We start from the raw sequence: 8,183 nt of genomic DNA, 5'->3' as shown, positions 1-8,183 counted from the left end.
TAATTAAAAGAATAAGTAAAAACTACCTAAAGCGGCAGAGAAACTGAAGAGGAGACATACCACTCCTCCACGGGACTGGTTGTGAAACGTGGTTCCCATGCCCACCGCCTCTTTCCTTTGTTAATTGTCCATGTTTAAGAGGAAGAAAATTAGGTCATAAGAAAGATCACTCACACCCACCTCAAGCTTCACACACCTTGGGCAACGCAGAACAAGTCTGCACGAGTTGACCTTGTCTCCCCCCCATTTTTATTTATGGTATTTTTTTATTATTATTATTTAGAAAACGTAACATAAAAAGGGGCATCTCTCTGCCCCTGCTCATCCCCTGAAGCAAACACTGCACCCAAAAGTTCTTTATCTGTGAGGAGTCACTGGCTCACGTACATCGAGAGCTGTTTCTTACTTTTTTTTTTTTCCCTTCTCGTCAGCACATTCAAACTCTAACTTTATCTTGACCAGGTTGCTTCTTCTGCCTGCTCAGCTCCACGCTCGCCAGCCTCCACCCCACCTCCTCCCCGCCTTTTCTTCCTCCCTCCCCTTTCTCCTAGCCCCTCCTTCCAGTTGAGTCAGTGGCTTGAAACTTTTAAAAGCTCTGTGCTCCAAGTTAGAAAAACGCTTTTACGAGGTATCAGCACTTTTCTTTCATTGGGGGGAAGGCGTGAGGAGAGTACCAAACAGCAGCAGACTTTTAAACTTTAAACAGACAGGTCTGAGAGCCTGAACTCTCCTTTTCCTTTGACTTCAGCCTCCAAGGAGTTCCACCACTTTGGCGCGCCGGCTTCACTCTCATTAAGTGAAAGAGTAAGTTTTGAAAAAGAAAAAGAAAAAAAAACTCACTTTACCTAGTAGTGTCTCTTTCTGTAAGGAAAACTCTTCTACTGTGCGTTGTAAATGCATTGCGTCTTTGATTTGGGATACTTGTAAGTAGAACGACGATCTTCAAAGAGCCTTTGTCATTTCCACGTGCTGGTTTATGTGTTGGCTGTTTAAAAAGTTCCGCTGGTAATGCAACAGGTAAAAAGGCTCAAACTTTTTTCCTACTAGTGGGAAGGACAAAGTTACTAGGTCTGGTTCTTTGTTGTGGAGCCTAGCTAAACTTTTTTCTGTAGTCACCAACGGAGAAGGTGTTGCGGAGTGGGGAGGGTGGTGAGGGGTACCTCGCTCAACTTTGCTTAGCCTGTTTCCTATAGTGCTGGACACTGCTTGCCTTTTTTCTTTTTTCCCTTTTGAGAATCCTGTCGGCTGCTCTACTGCCTTGAAAAAGCAGGCTCCTTTTGTAACAGAGTGAGTGCTTTGTTGAGACGCTCCTGCAGCAGTTGACTTCCACGTGGTTCTTCTAACTTAGACTTTTCAGGATTAAGCCAGAAAATACGTAGATCAGGGTGCCGCCGTTAGGGTTTTTTAGACCAACACTAGGTACTTTGTGCAAGCCAGCGCGGTGCTACGGTGATGAACGCCTTAAAGTTCGCACAGCCAGCTTTTTTTTTTTTTTTTTTAACTCCACGCTGGCAACTCCGGGAGCGAGAAATCTTGAATGGGTGGTGGTGATGACTTACGGAGCGTTAGAGGAAGAACGGGCGTTTAGAAACAGTGGTGTGCCAGGTTGCTTTTTTCCAAAATCAACTGCTAAAACGCGAGCTCCTAGAAGGAATAGGGAAAAAGGGATTTTTGGAGCTGCGCTTTAGAAAGAGCTGCCCCCTCCCCCCACCCCCTCCGCCTGCCTGCCCTGACCTGTAGCGACTTCAGAGCTGTTGGGAGAGTTTTGGATTTGGCGCTACCAGAGGGTGCAAAGCACTAAGGAAAAAATGCTAACGTGCAGTTTAAAGAGGGCGGGGGGGGGGTGTCCGTCTGAAAGCTTTTTATTTTTAATTGGTAGTATTCTGTAAAGCATTTTGGCCGGCCTAAATCTACATCGAAATAGTTCAGGGTGGGTCTGTATTGAAGGGCTTTTTTTTCTGTACCAGACGAGGCCGAGTGGTTCTGAAGTGAAAGCTTTAGGGTAGAGGGTGGCACGGGACCCTCCTGCCCAATCTTAGCATCATCCCGGGCTCCGCTCGCGTTCCCCGCAGCCTCCTGGCTTCGCGGTCCAGACCGCTGCTTGCGAAGTGGGGGAGGGGAGGGGAGGGGAGGCCAGGCTCGCGGCTCGACGGGCAGAGAGCAAGTGGTCGACTTTATTAAAGTGGTCAATCTGAAGTCCCCCCGCGCCCTCCGAGCCGCCTTTTCACGGTTTCTCTGCCTAAACTCGTAGGGTGGCTGATTGGAACCCCTGGGAAGGTCCCCTAAACACCTAGGGAGCCCGGGTGCTGGTAAATGCACTTGTAACACTCCTGGAAACTCTTGAAATTCCCCAAGAATGAGGCGGGGCGGAAGAAGGAGGGGCAAAGAAGACCCTTGGAGAAACCCTGCCACCGCTACTGACGTGTGGTGAGGCAAATCCGTTCAGGATTGGGAAATTCAAACCTGACTTCCGAGCCGAGTTCTCCCCGTTAGTGCCCTCGGGTCCACCCAACGCTCGCTAGGCATCTCTGGCAGACCTTCTTGGTCGAGCACTCCCCGGCCCGGGCCCGGAGGAGAGCTTCCTTTTCCCTCCCACTGCTGGGTTTCGGGTGGGAAGAGATCTTAAAACGTACAAGGCAGCTTTCGGAGGTGGGTTTGAGTTCCTTTGTTCCCCAAGCAAAATAGTAGTGACTGGAAGGTGATGGAATCTTACCAATCCAAAAGACCACTGGGCAATTTTGAAACGTCTGTAGTGTCCCAAGAGGAAGTCTGAGGTTAATTTTTTTTCTTTTCTTTCCTTCTTCCTTCCTTTCTTTTTTTAAACGAGGATTGTTGAAAATAAACGTCTGTAAAGTAAAAGATGCCAATGAGGACATTAGACTACCTGAAGAGGGGGATATTACTAATTAATTCTGCTGGGTAGCCCAAGTTGTGTGAAAATGAACAATGAGCGCAGTCACAGACTGTCCCGTCTGTCCTACTGAGGTGTTGAATTCTGAATTACTGGAATGCATCTCCTTGGTCTGTGAAAGCTTTGAGCACCCAGATTCGGGTAGAGTGGCTACCTTAGTGGCTACCTGTCTTGCCTGGGGTTCCAGGAGGTAGTGCTTTGATATTCCACTGTTTAAACACATGCCATATATAATAATCTCTTCAACGTTGCCCCGTCATTCTTTGAGGTTGGGATTCTTTCTATTGCTGACCTTCCACGGGAAATTTGGTTCTAAAGCGCAGCAAGAAGGACAGGCTGCATTTCCTTCCGCGTAGGGAGCAGAGAGCTTGGTACCTTAGCTGTTTCCAATCCCCGCAGAGAGAAGGGAGGGCAGGTGATGACTCTGCCTTGCTTTCTTACGGAATGGCAGAGGTGTAGCTCACGTGAACTGTAGAACCTTTGTATACCCCGAGGGAAGGGAACTATAGGAAAAGTCACCCACTGATTAATACCTGGGACTCCACCTTTCCTGTTGTTTTAACTTCCCTTCAAGATTCTGCTTGACTTTTGATGTGTTGAGGCTTATCCAGCTCCGGAGAGAGAAAAAAGCATCTTGGGTGTATCATTAAGGTGTCTACATTAAGTGTAGATTCTCCCAAGCTTAAATTCCCAGCGGCTTCTAGGGGGGAGGGTACAGATGGGTGTGCTGATTTCTTGTGGTAACTGGTTAAAAATCTCCACTTTCTGTGACTGTTAATTTACCATAAAGAGATGTGTGAGCAAAATGCCTTTTGTCAAAATTCAACCGTGGTTAGTTCTTTAGGTAACTGCCTAAATTCACATCTCATTTTTTTTCTAGATGTCTAGTTGTTTAAAAACTCTCATGTTCCGAACAGTTTTAATTACTATTTTGCTACAGAAAAAAAAAGATGCCAAAATTGGAAGACAGATGAGATAAATTTACACAGTACTTTGGAAAGAAACAGCTCTATTTTATCATGGCCATAAGTAAAAGCTTGGGATACATGGACTATCTCACTTATGTTCACTGGGGCAAATAGACTGTACTTAATATACTTGAGCATCCTAAACCTGTTTTACGTGACCATGGACTTACAGGATTTGTTTAGTAAGAGCTATCTGTTTGGTGGCGGGTGGGAGAGTGGAGGCAGATGAAATAACAAAAGATGATGGTTTGGGGAATTATTTGAATGACAGTTAAATATGGTTCTTACTCTGCAGGTTCTGATCTAATACTAGCCCCGTCCCTAAGGTTGATGGAGCAAAGCTAGTTGGCAGGGAAAGCGATTGTCTCTTGGTTCGGCATCTTCCTTTGGGTGGAGTGCCTTAACCACAGCTTATTCTGTGGAGTCTGGTATGTTTTGACTGTGTACAGAGCAGGAGATGTAAAGAACAGGTAAAGACAAAGCCTGTGAGCCTGAGAATATTAAAAAAAAATTCCTTACAAAAGAATTGAGGTAACCTGGACCCTGTGTGACAGAATTTGTAAGGATGATATTTATAGAGAATAGGTTTCATTGACCAAAGAGCTAAACATACTCAGCTGATATAAGTCTGCAAAGGTAGGGTTTGGTTTGAAGGTGTTTTCTGTGGTGGTAGATTCGAATCACCTTGTTGCTGGTGGACTCAGACTGTGTAGAGGTACCACATTTAAAAAAGCTGGTTAACGCCAGTTATGCTCTCTTATTCAGAACCATTTCTCACGTGTTGTCATTCCTGAAGTAAAACCTTTCTAGCAGACCCTTTCGGTGATTGTCCTTGGCTGCCATGAAATCATGTGTTACCATCCGTTAAGACACTCAAAACTGGGGAGAAGTTGGAGCATCTTTCAGAGGGTCTTAACTACCATTGAGGTCTCCTTGTAAATTTAAACAGCTCGAGAATGACTTGAAGCATGTCTTTTCAACCAACAGCAGTCCTTTAGCAAACTGTCACTTGAAATTTTAGATGCTGCTTTAAGCTGGGGGTGGGGAGAGAGAACACACACACACAAAACTATATAGCCTTTGCCTTGTGTGGATGAGTGTTTTGTATGAATATATGAATGTACACAGTGTGTGTGCCTGGTGCCTACGGGTCCAAGGAGAGATTGGATCCTCTGGGACTGAAACTATCTATCAGAGGCATGTTGGGAACCAAACCCATGTCCTCCTCAAGAGCAGCATGTGCTCCCAAAAGAAGAGTTTTTGCATGCTTTGTTGTGTTTTTATAGACCTGACTCTGACTTTAAGTTTGTCAGGATCCTTCTGTTTCAGCTTCCAAAGCGCTGAGATTACAGGCGTCAACCACCCTGCCATATGAGAGTCTCCTGAAATCCCTCACAGGTAGTTATGTAGCCTGTCCTATTCTGGGGTACTGGAGGTGCAGTTGTGGGAAAGCAAGCTCCCTCACAGCTCACATTCTAGAGGAAGATCCTGACAGTAAGCAAATGTGTGTTACGTGGCACAGAGGAAAGCTGTTTTTAAAAAAAATGGACAGGGGAAACAGGAAATTCCGGGACCTGGGGAAGGGCTATTTCATAGTTCCTGTTCAGGAAAGTTGGCTAATGAGGTGAGACCTGAAAAGAAGAGTGCAGATGCAAATATTTTGGCAAGTTAGGGAGACAGGAAAACTGAAGAGGTGAGTCAGGCTAAATACTAGGGTGCTGAGCGGAAGCAGTCATGGACTGGTTTCATCTTGAAGATTCAGGTATGTTCATTCTGTATCAATTTAAAACTGGCAAAAAAAAAATCTGGCTGTGGAATTGGAGGAAGAGTCACAAGGAAGCATTTGGTATGAGGGGCAGGTTTCCTTATAGAAGTTAAAGATGAAAAATGGTAAGAGGAATTTGCATTTAAGCTTCAGAGGCATGCAGTACTTTGCACTTGGCACATTACCAAAATACACATTAGGAAGTGGAGTGTGGTGGTACACACTTTTAACTTAAGCACTCGGGAGGCAGAGACAGGCAGATCTCTTGAGTTCAGGACCAATCAGGGAGACCCAGAGAAACCTTGTTTACTAAGTAAAAGGACAACAACTAAAACCCACCATGGTGCCGGAATGATCTCAGCCCTTGGAAGACACCAGTTTAAGGCTGAGGTGAGGACAACGGGGTATCGGCAGGGCGGGAACATACTCAAAGCAGTCACCTCCTCCCTGAGACCGCACATTACGGGGCTTTAATCCAGAACTTCTACAGGCATTTCCTTGTGGATTTTTAGATAGCATAATTTCATCTAAAATATCAAAGGATCTTCATCTAAAGTCACTTCGCCTGTTCTGAGATGGTTAGTGCCTAGGCCTGGTGGGCGGTGGTGCGTACCTTTAATCCCAGCATTCCGGAGGCGGGGGCGGCAGACCTCATAGTCTGAGGGCAGCCTGGTCTACATAGTGAGTGAGACCTCGTCCAGAAAAGATTACTCCTAGCTGGGAGTGTTGGCACCCACCTGTAATCTCAGCACTTGAGGTGGAAGAAGGATCGGGAGTTCAAGGTCACCCCCAAGATACAAAGCCAAACCTCGTGCTAGAAGTGGGCTGCGTGAGACCCTTTTTCAAAAGATGATATTAAATCTCAATTTAATGGCCATAATTTTATGTCTTACTCGGCATGATAGCTGTCTGGTGGAAAGTATGTACAATTAAAAGTTAGTCTTTTCCAATTGGGATATCATTGTAACACCAGCAGCGTGGGGTTTGCCTGCAACTTCTGTAATGATGATGTGCTAAGACTGCAGGGAAAGACACAGGCGGTTGGTTTTAAACTAAGATGTAAACTATTTTGAAGACGACTCGTTTAGGTTAAACAGTTTTCATTCCCGTGACCTCGGGCAGTGGCAAGGAGTGAGCAACAGACGGAACCAGCAGAGCCAAGAGTGACCTCAGTTCACAGGTGCCGGAGAGCTGCTGTCCCCAAATGCTCTGTACCTCAAACTAAATATTTAGCTGCTCTGGCCCTCTCTCCTTCCCAGATGTTCCGCCACTCGGAAATATTTTAGGCAGGAAAACACCCAGTCTTCGGAGGAGCCACTCGTTGCCTGCTCGCCTCCAAGACTTTACTTTAGAACCACCTGGGACATTTGTTTTAAATAGTAACAGAAAAAAAACCCAAATAAAACAAAACGTAACAAAAAAACCAAGTTCAGGTTCAATCCACTCTTGAGGGACAGGTATATGTATGTCAGCAAATGCTGTTTGTGTGACCGGTGTAGTTGGAAAACTTCTTGGTAAAGAGACCAAGTGTGTCATGGGGAAGGTCACACTGTGTGCCTGGGGCTTTGGGCACTGGGACTAGGTGATTGTGGGATACCAAGAGTTCTAGAGTGACCAACCTGGTCACTGCCTAATCTGCTACTATATGGCTGGAGATCTAGCTAAATTTGAGCACTTGTTTGAGCCTGTAATCCTGGCAGAGGTCAAGACAGGAGGACCGTGGCCATCCTTCTGTGTATATATCTACAGGTTTTGAGGATAGCCTGGGCTATGTAAAACTGATTCAAATGAGGGAATAAGGTGGGGGGGGGGAGCTATATCTGAGAACTTGGCACAAAGCATTACCTTAGCTTCAACTTGAGCATCTAGAAAAGAAGTGAGCAACAAGAAGCCTGTTTCCTCGGGGGCCAAGCAAGACACGTACCAAGCTTGTAAGCATAGCTTGTAGCTTGAAGAAAGGGCGAGAGATGGCAGTGCCAGGGACTCTGTGAACATAATCAAAGCCCTTTTGTTATAAAAGGAACATTAATGTTTGAACTAAGAGCCAGGTCTGGTTGTGAGTGCCTATATTGTAAGCACTTTTGAAGAGTAAAGTGGAAAGTTTGCTACCCATTTAAAGTTAGCCTGGGCTATGTACTAAGCTAGAGTCTAGTCAGCAGAATCTAGCAAGATCCTGTGCTGAAGAACCTAACTTTTGGGCAGGGGGTGAGGGGCGGGAGGGCTAAGATTTAGAAAAGTAAAAATATTAAACAAGGTGTAGAAAAAAGAGGAACAGCCAGTGGACTGGAGACAGTGAAAGCGAACAGCAGAGAGGTAACTAAGTTTGTAGTCACAAGATGAGCCATCATATAAAGCATTATTTGATGGTGTCTATGATAGTGGTAATGACAGGTATCTACATGTTACAGGAGCTAGAATGCCCAAATTGGATAATTCATATCTTATTTGGATGAAAGACTGTAACTCATTAATGCAAATGACTGCTGCGTGGGTGTTTAAAGAAAAGACTGGCTTTGCAATTAAATCACTGGTGCAATAA

The 8,183-nt window shown here is 45.4% G+C and overlaps 1 protein-coding gene across 1 annotated transcript in view; it reads left to right on the top strand.

Annotated features, from left to right (window-relative positions):
• Positions 1 to 573: 573 nt before the first annotated feature.
• Positions 574 to 8,183, top strand: part of Gja1 (gap junction protein alpha 1) — a 12,936-nt gene continuing 5,326 nt past the window's right edge. The window contains exon 1 of the mRNA XM_031347636.1: positions 574 to 804. The gene's annotated coding sequence lies outside the window, so the exon portion shown is untranslated. The remainder of the gene's footprint in view (positions 805 to 8,183) is intronic.

The sequence above is a fragment of the Mastomys coucha genome, unplaced genomic scaffold (genome assembly GCF_008632895.1).
Source record: "Mastomys coucha isolate ucsf_1 unplaced genomic scaffold, UCSF_Mcou_1 pScaffold3, whole genome shotgun sequence".
In the NCBI taxonomy this organism is placed as follows: Eukaryota; Metazoa; Chordata; class Mammalia; order Rodentia; family Muridae; genus Mastomys; species Mastomys coucha.
Note: the sequence above shows the minus strand (reverse complement) of the source record. Positions and strands in the feature narration are given on the sequence as shown.